Below are 16328 nucleotides of genomic sequence, written 5' to 3'. Positions count from 1 at the left end.
GAGATCTTGGTTTAGTGCTTCCTTTACTCTAGCATTAATGGCTTCTTTAGCTACAGTAGTGATAATTTCTTCCTTCAGGAAGTAGAATAATCAACTAAGGGAATCCAACATTTTCAACTGAAATCTGAGCATTTTCACTGACTGTTCCCCACGTCTAGAATGCTCTCACTTCATCTCCACCTCTTCACTTCCCTGGTATCCCCGATAAAATCCCTCCTTCTACAGGAGGCCTTGCTCAATGCCACCTAATTCTAATCTGTTTCCACTGCTTATTCCTTTTATTTAAACCTGTCCATAGCATGGTCCCCCGGGGTTATTTCTGTGTTATCTTCCCCTTTATGCTTAGCTCCTTTAGCAGAGAGTATGCATTTGTCTTTTTCTGTTTTCCCAGTATTTACTTAGCTCAGTTCCTGGCACATGATAGATGTGTATTAGTCTGCATCTAATGCTCACCAATAAGGAGGAACTGGTTCCTGGAATGGAAATGATGCCAATGTTGGGAAGTAGTGACCACTCAGTCCTTGAATATGGGATAAAGGAGAGGCAATCTGGGCATAGTATGAGAAAACAGAGAACCTAATAGGTTAATGTTCCATAAATGCAAAGACCACAACTAGTGAGTGTAAAGACTTACTTTCAGATAAAAGCATTGTTTGGGGTTTTTTTTGTTAATGACTGGCAGGTTTATTCGATGAGTTTTTCAGTGAACTCTGAGCTCAATACAAGAAGCATATGCCAAAGAAAAGTCAAGGCAACTCCTGCCCCACATACCTCCAGGGGGAGCCCTGCCCAAAGCCTTCTCCAAGCCCCTGCTTCATCAGGGAGATTGTCTAACTAACCCTACTTCTGAACCATTCAGACCTGGGTGGCTGGAACAGGAAAGGATCCTCGGGAGCTTTGGGGCTGGAATCCTCTCCCCTCTCTGGGCTGCAAGCTATTGGGAGTTGGCTGCCTGCATCCAAGAGAAGCCTTGCGCTAAGGGGAGGGGATCGACCCGTGAAGCTGCTTGTGCCCACAAATCAACCTCATGCCAGGGACTCCCCAGGACACCTCTCTTTCTCTGGATCTGGGTGACCTGTGGGACCTTGTCTCCTGGGTTACCTTTTTATTAAATAAAGAGCAGTAAAAACCGCATCTGGGTGTGGGTGAAAGAAGGAATGAGCAAGGGCTTGATGGAGACATTCTGGGGCAAGGTGGGGGCTCAGTTACCATCGCTGGAGTCCCCCACCAGCCCAGGACAGACCAAGCCAGGGTCTGGGATAGGGGGATGGAGTGGCTCCACCAGAATAGTTGAGAACTTGGTGTCCCCAAAAATCACATTCATCCAAGTCTCAAAGAAACATTGAAGGTCAATGATCAACTGGAGGTTGACTTTGTTCTCTGTGAGTTAGTTGAATTGTTTGAACATGCATCCCATGTCCTGAGCCAACTCCTATGGGGAGCTTTAGGGGGGTGAGAGTTTCTCCTGGAGGCACGATGATCAGAGTGAGTTCCAGAGTACTTGGCTGCTCCACAGAGGATGTGGGGTCCATGGCCAATCGGTGCAGGGGGTAGAGCAAGGCCAGCAGCATGTGCTCAGTCTTCTGCTGGTTAGTAGGTGACAGCTTGTCAGGGCAGGTGTTCCCATGAGGGTCAAGGCCACATTCTCAGGCCAAGAAGAGAGACCTCATTTTTGCATTCCTTCACCTCCTGGCACAGGGAGCAGCTCCGTTCTGCCCCGGGAACCTTCTGCAGGGTTTGCAGGTGGCACTCCAAATGTAAGCAGAGTTCACACTGGCTACACATCACCAGGTCCTCTACCTTCTGGCAGATATGGCATATAGTAGCACTATCATTTAAGGGTCCAAGGAACCCAGTGGCCATGGTGGCAGCCACAGCTACATCAGGGCCTCCCAGCACTTCCAGGCCAGATCTGGTGCTGCTGCTGGTGGAGGTCAGGTGGGGGGCCTCTGGCCTTGAGGCCTCCAGGGGAGACAGGAGCAGCAGTTTTGTCTCCAAGCTCCACCACCCCTGGGGGAAGGGGGGCTCCAATGCCAGCCTGTCTCTTCCTTCTTGACCATGACCATGGGTGGCATAGGAGGACCCCTGGTGCCCTGTAAGGAGCGCTGACCGCCACACCATCTGGGACGCCACACTGACGCACATCAGGTAAACTGAGTCTGGAGCAGGGAAGGGTGAACAAGATGGCACTGGAAAGGACGGCCCCACCCCTGGTTTATTTTTGTCAGTATAGTTCCAGCTTGTGTTCATTTCTATTGTGTGTGTTACCATGGTTCACTGGGCTAGCTGGCAAAGACTATATAATCAGAGTGCTTGCTTGAATAAATCAGAGTTGCTTCATGACCCGCTCTCCCTCCTCATTCTTTTACTCGCGAGCTCCACAGGAGGATGAGCAGCCTGCTGGCCAGGCATAAGACTTGCTCCTCTCGGTAAGCTATGCCGTCACCATAGCAACTTGGCGCCCACCAACGTGGGGCCACAAGCAGGGGGAAGGAGCAGGAAGCTCAGCCAAGGGAAATTAGGTCCCTTAAGGAACTCAGCCGAGGGAGTCAGGTCCCTCAGGAATCTCAGCTGAGAGAATCAGGTCCCTCAGTACCCCCCGAGTGAGTCAGGCTCTCCAGAAGCCTAGACAGTGTACAGGAGCTACCAGGACAGGGTCAAAGGCCGATACCTGAGCGTGACAGGAAACGGTAGCCTGTCTGCCTCACCGAGTCCTCCGGAAAGCGGATCCGAGAAGCGGACGCAGGAGAAGACGAGCACTTTCAGCTCGAGTGAGACGAGGTGTAACCGTGAGTAAGATTGAAATGGGGCAAAGCTCACAAAAGTTGAGTCAGGGTCAATACACAGCAATAATTTACAAAAAAATCAGGAAACATGGAACTACGGTAAGTTTGAGAAATATAAGGAAGTTCATAGATACCATCTGTGAAATCTGTCTTTGGGTGTCAGAACGACCTCCTATGAGTTTAGACTCTTGGGTCATTGTTGGAGAGCAGTTAACAGCTTTTGAACTCGAAAACCCAAAGAAATTGGATCCTCATACTTTCTTCCTATACAACATGCTGAAGAATGTGTTCATAGAGGAAGACGGTGGCAAGGCAGTGCAAATGAGAACATTTACCACATCCTCACAGACGACCCCCTCTGAGTCAGGGAGTAGTACAAGGGACAATAGCCCAGAAAGGCAGCCAGCATCCATCTATCCAAACTTAGAGTTGGAACAAGAGAAATGGCGAGAGAGAGAGACAGTTCGGGAACTGAGAGAGGACATGCAAGAGTTAACTGAAAAATTAAAGGGCTTGCTGAAAACTAAAAGGAGGGTTAGCTGGAAAAAGGAGTTCACCGATGGTGAGAAGGGAGGGAGCACAGATAGTGAGATAAGAGGAACAATTCTGACACCTAGCGACAAGATGAGGGAAGTACAAATAATTTTCAAAAAATCAGCATTACAGCAGACTCCAGAAAAGCTGAGAGAGGATGGTGATTACACCAGCTTAAGGGAGATTGGCGGGGAATGGATAAGTGCATTCCCTGTATTGGAGGATAAAGCAGAGGATGGCTCCGTGACGAGGACTCACGGGCCCATACCTGCCTTACAGATAAAAGAATTGAAAAAGGCGGTTACAGATTATGGGATAAATGCTCCTTATGTCCTCATAAGATTAAAAGAATTGGCTAATTATGTATTAACCCCAAATGACTGGAAATTAATCATGAGAGCCATCTTGACTCCTGGACAATATGTTTGCTTTCGTCAGCTTTTGGCAGAAAAATTAAGAACCATAGCAACATCGGTTAATGCTGGCAACACTACAGATGCCCAGTGATATTATGATATGTTATTTGGGTCAGGAGAGTATGCAGAAGACATTAAGCAAATAGGACATGATCTAGTGCTGTATGAGAGGCTAGCCCAAGGGGTGGAGCAGGCCTTTATACTGATTCCTGAGAAAGGTCCTAAGAAGGTATCTCTGCAATCACTGAAGCAAGGAAATGCAGAACTCTTCACTGATTTCTGTGCCCAAGTAACTGAGGTTGTCACCAGGACTATGGGTGAAGTGGAAGGTACTGCTGTAGTGATAAAGGACATCCTCCAATCAGGAGCTAATGCAGATTGTAGGAAGGCTATGCTAGGATTACTCAAGAACTGTTCCATTGAGGACATGTTAAATAGGTGTGAGGAGGTAGGATCTCAGACATACCTAGCAAGAGTACAGGCATCCATCTTCGCAGGGGCACTGAGAAATTATCAGGGAGCTGGATCAAGAGTGAGATGCTTTAAGTGTGGAAAAATAGGACATAACCGGAGGGAGTGTAGAGACAATGCAGAGGGAAGAAAGGGACTCCAGAACCAAGGGAACAGAACACCATTTAAGAGTAGGCCAACCACACCCTGTCAAAAATGTAAGAAAACAGGACATTGGGCTTCGGAGTGTAGGTCATTCCCTCCTCTCAAGGGTAGTGCTCAATATTTAAACATGCAGACGGGCATCCCTCCAGCCCAGGAGAAAAGGAGGGGCTACTGGGAAGACACAGAGACGATCCCACAGGCCACTTTAGAATTCAGGAGGAGGTACCAGACACTCAAGTCGGTGCCATACAGTCAAAATTAATTAGAAGCCTAGGGAATTTCCTGATACCTCCATGCACAACAGTATGGTTACCAATAGAGGAAATATGCACCAAAACAAAGCAAGAGATTATCATTTCTGCACCAGCAAATGCTTACAAAGGCTTACAGGCTGTAGTACAGCAACCACCAATTGGTACCTTACCTAAGATCCTGATGTGCAACTCTAACAATGTGAAGGCTGAGGTTGATAGAGGGCAGCCGGTAGCACAATTCGTACAAATGAATCATAACATAGAACAAACAATATATTGGACTCAACAAATTGGCAATCAGAGACCAATGCTTACTGTATATATAGAAGGAATACCTAAAACAGGCCTTGTTGACACTGGTGCAGACAGAAGCGTATTCCCTTTTTCACAATGGGAATCTCAATGGCGTATAGGAGAGGAAAACAATGTATATGGCATAGGAGGCTCACAATGGGCCAGGGAGGTGGCCAGACCACTACGGTGGACTTTTGAGGACAGATAGGGAAAATTTTGGTCACAAGTATTGGAAGGGCTTCCCATGATACTATGGGGAAGAGACCTGCTTACACGACTAGGGATAAGATTAACAACAAATTTTTGAACGGGTCCATTGATGACAGCGCCGTGAGAATTCCACGACCAAAATTAGGATGGATCTCGGATGAGCCCATCTGGGTGGATCAATGGACCCTAAAATATGAAAATCTCACCGACCTGAAAGACCTAGTACAAGAACAGTTAGAGTTAGGACACACTGAGGAATCCTTTAGTCCTTGGAACTCTCCTGTATTTGTCATAAAAAAGAAATCTGGAAAATACAGAATGTTGACTAATTTGAGAAAGATCAATGACATCATGCAGCCAATGGGTGCTTTGTAGCCAGGTTTGCCATCACCCAATGTAATTCCCAGCAGTTATAAACTTTGGGTGATTGACATCAAGGATTGTTTTTACAGTATTCCTGTTCATACTGAGGATAAGGAAAGGTTTGCATTCTCTGTACCCAGTGTCAATCTACAGGAGCCATACCATTGTTACCAATGGAAGGTACTACCCCAAGGAATGAAAAACAGTCCCACAATTTGTCAGTGGTATGTAGACAAGACATTACACCCAGTCAGGAAGAGATTTCCCCAGGTGTTGATACTCCATTATATGGATGATATCTTAGGAGCTCGTGATAACATTGAAATCTTAGAAATGACATTACAAATGATAGAGAGAGAATTCCTCAAACAAGGCTTAAAAATAGCATCTGATAAGATACAGAAAGACCTGCCTATACATTACTTAGGACACACCATATTAGAACATCAAATCCATAATAAATCACCTGTAATAGATGTGTCTAAAATCAAGACTCTCAATCATATGCAAAAGGAGAGCTTCAGTGGATCAGACAACAATTAGGAATACCTACAGGTGAATTACATCCATTGTATGACATGCTGAAAGGAGATCCTGACTTAAATTCACCACTAGAATGGACTCCTCAAGCGTTGGAGTGCATCTCCAAAATTCAAACAAAAATTGTAGAGGCTAGCACCAGGAGATATGTACCAACAGAAAGTATATGTATATATATATATATATATATATATATATATATGTGTGTGTGTGTGTGTGTGTGTGTGTGTATGTGTATATATATATATATATGTATGTATATATATATGTGTGTGTATATATATATATGTATACACACACACACACACACACACACACACACACACACATATATATATATATATATATATATATATATATGTATGTATATATATATATATATATATATATATATATATATATATATATATATATATATATATATATATATCCTTTTCACTGTGGAACTTCCCACAGGATGCCTTCACCAAGAAGAAGGAATATTAGAGTGGATACACTTGAAGAGAATACACAACAGGTCTTGTGTCCCTTACTGTGTACTAGTTGCAAAAGTGGTTTACAAGGCAATTCAGAGAGTGAGAAAACTGATAGGAAGAGATCCTGATGCCATCTACTGTAGATACACTAAAGAACAAATAGAGAAATGCTGTACAGAATACCCAGAATGGCAAGTCATTATTAATCAAAACTTCAAAACAGGGAACCTAAATAAGGCTATAAGCATATACCAGGAAACACCATGGACACAGGCTGAGAAACACCATGACACTCCGGTCATAGGAAAGAATGTATTTACTGATGCCACAAAATTAAATAGAGCAGCCACGTATGTATATCAAGATAAATGGTTGCAGGTATATGATACTCCATTCTCATCCACCCAAAAGAACGAACAATTTGCGGTCTGGAAGGCTTTAGAAATTGATGAGCCTATCAATGTCATTACTGACAGTAGATATGTAGCAACACTTATAGCAGACCTAGAGACTGCCTGCATATCAACTCAATTAGAAATTGGACAGTTGCTAGCAGAAGTCCAAAACACCATAAGAGGACTATGTTCCCATTCCACATTTTACATATAAGATCACACTCCAATCTACCAGGGCCTCTAGCAGAAGGAAATGAGGTTGTGAATCGAGTAGTGTCAGGAGGTGTATACCTAGAAACCACTGAGGAAGCTCAGCAGGCTCACAATAAGTTTCATATATCAGCAAAATCATTAAGACATTTATATAAACTTACTAAGAAAGAGGCCCGAAAGATTGTAAAATCATGCACACCATGCATTCCTTTCCAGCCACCGATGCCATGCAGAGTGTACAATCCTAAGGGATCACATCCTAATGATATCTGGCAAATGGATGTGACTCACATAGCTTCATTCGGGAGGCTTGAATATGTCCATGTATCTATAGACACTTTCTCCGGTTTCATCATGGCTACTCTACGCACCGGAGAGGCAGTCAAGGATGAGTGTAGCCATATGCTTCAATGTTTTGCCGCCCATGGGGTCCCACGACTATTAAAGACTGATAATGGCCCAGCATACACTGCTTTGGCCTTCCAAAAATTTCTCTCAGAATTCGGAATCTCTCATGTGACTAGGATCCCCTATAACCCCACAGGACAAGCCATAGTAGAACGTGCGAACCGCACCATAAAACAATATGTCCAAAAACAAAAAGGGGGAGCTTCAGGACCCAGGTCCACGGCACATGATCAATTAAAATTGGCACTTTACACTATCAATTATTTAAAATTCGATGAGCACGGTCTTACGCCTGCCATGAAATACATGGTCAGATCAGGCAGACCACCATATGATTTTAAGAAAAGATTGGAATAGACGCCTCCAGCCACGGGACAGACAGCCATGTGGCGAGATCAGGAAGGGCAATGGCATGGACCACATACCATACTAACTTGGGGCAAGGGTTATGCTTGTATCTGTACAGGAGACAAGGAGATTTGGGTACCAGTGAAAAGACCACAGATCGTACAGCACCAGGAAGAAATCACAGGGATCTGCCAGAGAAAGAAGAAGAAACTACAACACCTGAGCCATGAAATTAGTCAGCTGCATCTTACTGCTTCTAACAGTGAGCCAGGCCAAGGACCAGTATTGGACCTTTGGACATTAGTAGACATTTCAACTTTACAGGACTGGTGAAGGGCTATCCTTGGTGTTTGTACAAATAATGTATCAGTGGGATTTAGGGAACAATTGAAGATGGATCACAAATTCTACCAGGCCATTCTAATGTTAAGAAATGATGTAATAGCAATTGGGGATGAACTGCAGGCCATAGAAACACAATTGGCTTTAAGATGTGATTACAGATATCGTCATTTTTGCATGATGAACAAATTTTACAATGATACTGAATTTAATTGGGAAGAAATAAGAGCTCAGTTACATGGTTTAACACTCACCAACGTTTCAAGTGAAATGAAACTGTTGGAAAAATTGACATTGGATATCAATACTCAAGGGACAAAAAAGTTAATACCTGAAAATTTTGTTTCAGACATGATGCAACATTTTGGTCATTCCACCTCATTGTTTGATTGGCTAGGTCCATTGTTGTCAGGAGGTATTGTTATCTTGATTGTTATATGTCTCATACCAGCATGTCTCAGATATGCCCTACGAACTGTAAAAGATACAATGAAGATGCTTACTGAAAATCAGTTCAAGCTGAGAGATGTACAAACCCGTGAAGGTCATCGAGTCTAAAACAAAAAGTGGAAGTTGTAAGGGACGCTGACCGCCACACCATCTGGGATGCCACACTGACTCACATCAGGTAAACTGAGTCCAGAGCAGGGAAGGGTGAACAAGATGGCGCTGGAAGGGACGGCCCTACCCCTGGTTTGTTTTTGTCACTATAGTTCCAGCTTGTGTTCATTTCTATAGTTTCGGGTTTGTTTATGTGTGTTACCATGGTTCACTGGGCTAGCTGGCAAAGACTATATAATCAGAGTGCTTGCTTGAATAAATCAGAGTTGCTTCATGACCCACTCTCCATCCTCATTCTTTTACTCGCGAGCTCCACAGGTGGACGAGCAGCCTGCTGGCCAGGCATAAGACTTGCTCCTCTCGGTAAGCTATGCCGTCACCATAGCAGTGCCTCTGGCTGCTCCACCCTCTTGACAGCAGTTAGGTTGTAGTCCTCGTTGGTGGTCCCCAGGAAGACCTTGAAGGGAGGGCTAGCTGTCCACAGTCAGACCCACATCTAGGTGCTCCAGGTTCATCCTGAGGACCTTCCTTGTGAGGCCACTCACTTTCCACTAAATTGACCTACACCTTTCCATGCCAGACACGTTGGGCTCAGCACTGTAGCAGTCATCTGAGCAGTAGCTCCCATAGTCTTCCTGCAGGTCCATGGCCTGATTCCCCCCTCAAGGCTTGCCGGGAGTTGGGGAGGGTCCATGGAACCCCGGGTCACTCCTTTCGGAAGCAATTTTACCAAAGGCCTCGGTGCTTTTGGTCCAAGCATTGAGGTCCCACTGGAACTTCGTGCCCCTCTGGAGCTCCATGGGGTCCACAATCATCTTGAGAGTACAGTGGAACTGGAAGTAAATCCGTTCTGACAGCAGTACAGCCATTTTTTTTTTATTGCTTTTCAGGGCCCAGGAGGCAAAGTGCTGGATATGCTGCTGGTTTCTCTGGATCTCGGTCATGGTCCAGTGCTGACACTCCTGCTGGCCTTCCATCCCCTTCCGGGAGTCATTGACAAGCACTTGTTCAGCTCTTTCATGATTTGCAGGATGACCTTTTTCACATCCACCTAAACATGTCTATCATCTGGTGGATGGAGGTGTGCACCTCTTTGGTATTCTTCTGCAAAGTGGCATGCTTATCCCCCAAGTGCTTGACCAGGAAGGCCACGAGCTTCCTCTGGTTTCTCACAGCATTCTCAAGAACTGGTATTGATGGTCCTTGTGGGCACTGAGCTGGCAATCTCGACAGGTGAGGGTGTCGCAGGTCCCTCAGAAGATGGCTGGGGCTCCTATTTGTGGGCTGAGCAATAGACAGTGCATTCTCCATCACCGGACTTGGCAGGGCCAGTGGACTGGACGGTGTGGTCCTTGGTGTACTTGACCCACTGATAGCCCCCATGCACGTCTCACATAGGGACTCTGAGCAAAGGGCACAGCAGCTGGTGGCAGGAGCGTTGTCCTCACAGTTGATGCAGCACTTTTTGGCATCCTTGGTGTCCTGGGCCTCCCTGGTGCCGCTGTCTCTAGTGAAGTAGTTTTCCACGATGTCCTTGGTGAAGTACTGCTTCTTGCAGACTGGACAATCCACCACTTGGCCATTGCCAAAGTTGTTGGAGGCAGCAGGAACAGGCCGCACACCTACTGCATGCAGGGCAGCAGGCATGGCTCCCAGTCAGGTTGCAGGTGCTCTAGGCACACTCCGAATTACTCTTGCAGCTTGGCCACCAAGCTCTGTCCACTCCCTAGCAGCGCAGTGGCCCCAGAGGACTAGGAGGCAAGGGCCACAGGCCCCGAAGCTCCCCCAGAGGAGGCCAAGGTCCAGGCTGCCACCCCCACCCCCACCCCTGGGCCCATGCTTACTGGTGTGCCTGTGGCTCATTTTGAGAGCCTTGTCTGCCCATACCCACTGTCTACAAATGCTGCCATTCTGTACTGCTGGCCTGATGTCTGTGACAAATGCTTTTTTTTTAAAATTAATTTATTTATTTAACTTTTAACATTCATTGTAACAAAATTTTGGGTTACAAATTTTCTCCCCTTTTGTCCCCTCCCCCCACAAACACCAAGCATTCTAATTGCCCCTATGACCAATCTGCTCTCTCTTCTATCATCCCTCTCTGCCCTTGTCTCCATCTTCTCTTTTGTCCTGTAGGGCCAGATAACTTTCTATACTCCTTTACCTGTATTTCTTATTTCCTGGTGGCAAGAACATTACTCGACAGTTGTTTCTAACACTTTGAGTTTCAACTTCTTTACCTCCCTCCCTCCCTACTCCTTCCCTTTGGAGGGCAAGCAATTCAATATAGGACAAATCTGTGTAGTTTTGCAAATGACTTCCATAATAGCTGTGTTGTATAAGACTAACTAAATGTCCCTCCATCCTATCCTGTCCCCCGTTACTTCTATTCTCTTTTGATCCTGTCCCACCCCATGAGTGTTGACCTCAAATTGCTCCCTCCTCCCCATGCCCTGCCTTCCATCATCCCCCCCACCCTGCTTATCCCCTTATCCCCCACTTTCCTGTATTGTAAGATAGGTCTTCATACCACAATGAGTGTGCATATTATTCCTTCCTTTAGTGGAATGTGATGAGAATAAGCTTCATGTTTTTCTCTCACCTCCTCTCTTTATCCCTCAACTAATAAGTCTTTTGCTTGCCTCTTTCATGAGAGATAATTTGCCCCATTCCATTTCTCCCTTTCTCCTCCCAATATATTTCTCTCTCACTGCTTGATTTCATTTTTTTTTAAGATATGATCCCATCCTCTTCAATTCACTCTGTGCATTCTGTCTCTACGTGTGTGTGCGTGTGTGTGTGTAATCCCACCCAGTACCCAGATACTGAAATGTTTCAAGAGTTACAAATATTGTCTTTCCATGTAGGAATGTAAACAATTCAACTTTAGTAAGTTCCTTATGACTTCTCTTTGCTGTTCACCTTTTCATGCTTCTCTTCATTCTTGTGTTTGAAAGTCAAATTTTCTTTTCAGCTCTGGTCTTTTCATCAAGAATGCTTGAAAGGCCTCTATTTCATCGTAAGTCCTCTATTTCATTGAAAGACCAATTTTTCCCCTGAAGTAATATACTCAGTTTTTCTGGGTAGGTGATTCTTGGTTTTAGTCCTAGTTCCTTTGACTTCTGGAATATCCTATTCCATGCCCTTTCGATCCCTTAATGTAGAAGCTGCTAGATCTTGTGTTATCCTGATTGTATTTCTACAATACTTGAATTATTTCTTTCTAGCTGCTTGCAATATTTTCTCCTTGACCTGGGAACTCTGGAATTTGGCCACAGTGTTCCTAGAGTTTCTCTTTTTGGATCTCTTTCAGGAGGTGATCAGTGGATTCCTTGAATACTTATTTTGCCCTCTGGTTCTAGAATGTCAGGGCAGTTTTCCTTGATAATTTCATGAAAGATGTGTCTAGGCTCTTTTTTGGATCATGGCTTTCAGGTAGTCCCATAATTTTTAAATTGTCTCTCCTGGATCTATGTTCCAGGTCAGTTGTTTTTCCAATGAGATATTTCATATTATCTTCCATTTTTTCATTCTTTTGGTTTTGTTTTGTGATTTCTTGGTTTCTCATAAAGTCATTAGCCTCCATCTGTTCCATTCTAATTTTGAGAGAACTATTTTCTTCAGTGAGCTTTTGAATCTCCTTTTCCATTTGGCTAATTCTGCTTTTGAAAGCATTCTTCTCCTCATTGGCTTTTTGAACCTCTTTTGCCAATTAAGTTAGGCTAGTTTTCAAGGTGTTATTTTCTTCAACATTTTTTGGGTCTCCTTTAGCAGGGAGTTGATCTGCTGTTCATGCTTTGACTTCATGTCTCTCATTTCTCTTCCCAGCTTTTCCTCCACCTCTCTAACTTGATTTTCAAAATCCTTTTTGAGCTCTTCCATGGCCTGAGCCCATTGAGTGGGCTGGGATATAGAAGCCTTGACTTCTGTGTCTTTGCCTGATGGTAAGCATTGTTCTTCCTCATCAGAAAGGAAGGGGGGAAATGCCTGTTCACCAAGAAAGTAACTTTCTATAGTCTTATTTCTTTTCCCTTTTCTGGGCATTTTCCCAGCCAGTGACTTGACTTCTGAATATTCTCTTCACACCCACTTTGCCTCCGGATCCTCCCTGCCAGCGCTTGGGGTCTGAGATTCAAATGCTGTTTCCCAGCCTCAGGGCTCTGGGCGGGGACAGGGCTGCTATTCAGTGTGAGATTAAGTTCAGGTGCTCAGGTGGGGGCAGGGCCGCCTCACGGGCTCAGTTCCCTCAGGGGGTTTATGCAGAGACCTTCAACAATGTATCCAGGCTCCTGCCTGTTTGGGGAGCACTGGTCTGCTCCCACCTCCGCTTCTGCCTCCCCATGGGGCCTGAGTTATGGGGGCACCCCACTCCCCTCTCCACCCGCCAAAGAGACCCAATCACCGACCCCCGTCACCTCTGGGTGGAGGGACCCACACAGCCACTGGAGATCCCGTCCCTGAAGCCTGCTCGGATCTGTTCCTCTCGGTGCTGCGGCCGTGGCAGGGCTGTGCCTGCCTCCAAGTCCACGGCGCCCAGTCTGCAGCGCAAAGGACCTTCTGCGAGAGGTTTCAAGGTCCTCTGGAACAGAAATCTCTCTCTCTCCAATGTTCTGTGGCCTCTGGTGCTGCAGAATTCGCAGTGAGTTGCTATTTACAGATATTCTATGGGTTGTGCGTTCAGAGCTATGTGTATGTGTGTCTTTCTACTCCGCCATCTTGGCTCCGCCCCCGACAAATGCTTTTGAGAAAATGGGAAAAGCAGTATGGCAGAAATTAGGTGTACATCAGCCTCTCACAAAATAAACCAAGAGAAGTTTTTTTTTGTTTTGTTTTGGTTTTTTGTTTGTTTGTTTTTAAAGAACCATTTATTCACTGGATCTGGGTCAAATTAGATACACATGCAATTTTTAATTTACATCAGTGAATTTAAATTTTGAAATATTTTTACATGAAATAAAATTGACATTCAACAGTTACACTAAGGTGAAAAAACTCTCACCTTATTAATAAACTGCTGCAAGTATTTTGCCCAAAGTCAAAAAACTTTTTACTCTGAACATGAAAACCTGTAAGAAATACTAAATCAATAGTACAAAACTCTTACTTGTAGTTTTCCCCCTTGCAAAGATCCAAACAAGTGCAAGTAATTAATAAACTTCAGTCACAACATTATCCTTGACAGCCCCACACCATAAACAGATGCTTCAATTTTCAACTCATCATCAGAGACCAAGAAAAAGTCATTTTTTATAAGAAAACCAAATTCACATGTGCCTAAAATGAAAAACAAGGAGAAGGAAAAAGAAAAGAACACTTGCCCTAAGAATTATCCTCAGTCCTCTTTAGCTAGACTGTGGCCCAAAATACTTCTGTTTCTGATCAAATAAATGGTGGCTGTATAACAGTGCAAGAATATCCAAGAGAAAACTTTAATCTTTTAGTATCAGGAATCTGGATTTTCCCAATATAGATTAACATACACCTTTTAAGTGCCAACACAGAAGTGAGAGAAAGAGCTGGACATACCAGCTCAAAAAGACTAATTCACTACCACTTGCTGAAAACAGCCTCCAGCCTTGGTTTGCCACGTCAGAAGTATCAGTCAGAAACCAAAACTGCTTGGTTAGTTGCTTGTTCTATACTTTAAATTACATGGTTGAGACCTGAGATCTAAGCCCAAGAACATTCCCAATTTCTTTAGGGGAGAAGAGAGTTTGTGGGTTGTCAAATAAAAATAAAAATGAAAATAAATAATAAATAATAAATAAATTAAATACAAGTACACAGTTATGATGGCATGTGCCACGAGGTCAATGGTTCTGTCTGTTACTAGTGGGAGAGTTTTTGATGATTTATCTGTCATTCCTTAGAACTTCACAGAACTGGGTTTTTTGGCTGCAGGTTTAGAAATCCAAAGACATGTACAACAATTTTTAGTAAAAGACTATTTGCCTTAGTGCTGTGTTATGAACAAAATGTATTTCATTGTGAAACCAAAGAAAAACAGGAGAAACAAATGTGACTAGATCACACTTCAATTATGGTATTGGAGTACTGGAATGCTCTGTGTGTTGGAGACAGTTTTCAAATGAAAGTTATACCAATTCAGTGTCAAAGTTGTCAGGACAGCCTGGTTTAAGAAGGTGTGTTTTCAAAACCTAGTCATAAGCAAGAAAGAGAAGCAATGAGTGTATAGGTCAGAAAACAAAAGCTTAGAAACTATGTGACATCGTTGTGACCAAGATGTTTGTTAGTGAACTGGGAGTTTGGGACCATCAGCAAAAGCCATCTCTGACAGCCATCCGGACTTTAAAAAATCTCTTCAGGTAGTAGATCTGTCCAATGTCATGGCAACTAATATGAGGACTTCAAAGAAGGACCAGAGGACCACTCTGCTGTTTGTGTTGTCATTAATTGTTATGTGTATTCTCTCTCGGACGTCCATGTATTCCTGTTAGAGCTTTACTGCTATCATCACCACAACAATCTCATTAATCATCTCTTCCAGCTTGTTCTGATGAGCTTCTGTTTCTACGTCTTGGCCCTTTGGAGATTCTGCAATCTCAATAGTGAACACCACTATCTTGGGAGTCATGGTGGACTTTCTGTTGCTGAAATAAAACTTTGAGCTATAAATAAAATAAACCATGAGAGCTGCAAAAGTGTATTTCCCACTGGACTCTCTGTCTCCTTTAGAGATTCCTTAATTATCAGGTCCTGTAATGTCCAGGAAGCTGGCCTCGGCCACCTCCAAGATGAGGCCCATCTTGGTGCCGAGGTGACTCACTCCAAGAAGCACTTCTCCAGTGCCATGGATGATAATGTCTGCTTCGATAGAAGCACGACCAGCAGCATCAGCACCTCCGAGAGCGTCACCATGGCTTGCTAGAGGCCACGGGGTATAACTAGGGACTGGGACTAGGGCCAAGACTGCAGTCTCCTCAGCAGCCATCGCTACCGCCTCTTCCTTAGCCTCCGTATCTTCCTAAAAAGAAGTTTTCAATGAATACATGAATTCGACAAAAAGGAGGCATTACAAACAAATTCTCGAATTGAGAAATAGCTTTTCTATCTATAGACAGAGGAATAGTTCAAGAAAAAAGAAGAGACAGAGGATCCTACAATGTAAAATTGATTATTTAAAGTACATAAAATTCAAATGCTTTTGTAAAAAGAAAATTAATGCAGGTAAACTTTAAAAAACAATGTAGAAAGGAAAAAAATCTTTGCAGCAAGTTTCTTTGTTATGTAAGGTATATGGAGAACCAATGCAAATTTGTAATCATAAGAGGAATTTCCCAAGTGATAAATGCCCAAATGACATACACAGGCAGTTTTCAGAGGAAGAAAACTAAACTATCCACCATATGGAACAATTTCCAAATTACTAATAACTAGGAAAATAAAAATTAAAGTAATTTTGACATACTACTTTACAACCCTGAGTAACAGGGCATTGATAGTGAAGACAAGAGGAGAGATAGGTAAGGGAGTAACTAATTGTCCTTTATGAGTTGATAGGTAAAAATGACAATAAAAAGGGGGAAAATGACAATTGTTGGAGGGACTGGGG

General features: G+C 43.9%; 2 pseudogenes; both read right to left on the bottom strand.

The window, feature by feature from the left end:
- Nucleotides 1-1201: 1201 nt before the first annotated feature.
- On the bottom strand, nucleotides 1202-10593 carry LOC140516273 (transcription intermediary factor 1-beta pseudogene; annotated as a pseudogene).
- A 4222-nt stretch (nucleotides 10594-14815) lies between these two features.
- LOC140515713 (transmembrane emp24 domain-containing protein 2 pseudogene) lies at nucleotides 14816-15634 on the bottom strand (annotated as a pseudogene).
- Between the last annotated feature and the right edge of the window lie 694 nt (nucleotides 15635-16328).

Source organism: Notamacropus eugenii, chromosome X, assembly GCF_028372415.1.
Source record: "Notamacropus eugenii isolate mMacEug1 chromosome X, mMacEug1.pri_v2, whole genome shotgun sequence".
Classification (NCBI taxonomy): Eukaryota; Metazoa; Chordata; class Mammalia; order Diprotodontia; family Macropodidae; genus Notamacropus; species Notamacropus eugenii.
The sequence above is the reverse complement of the archived record's forward strand: the minus strand, read 5'-3'. Positions and strand labels throughout refer to the sequence as shown.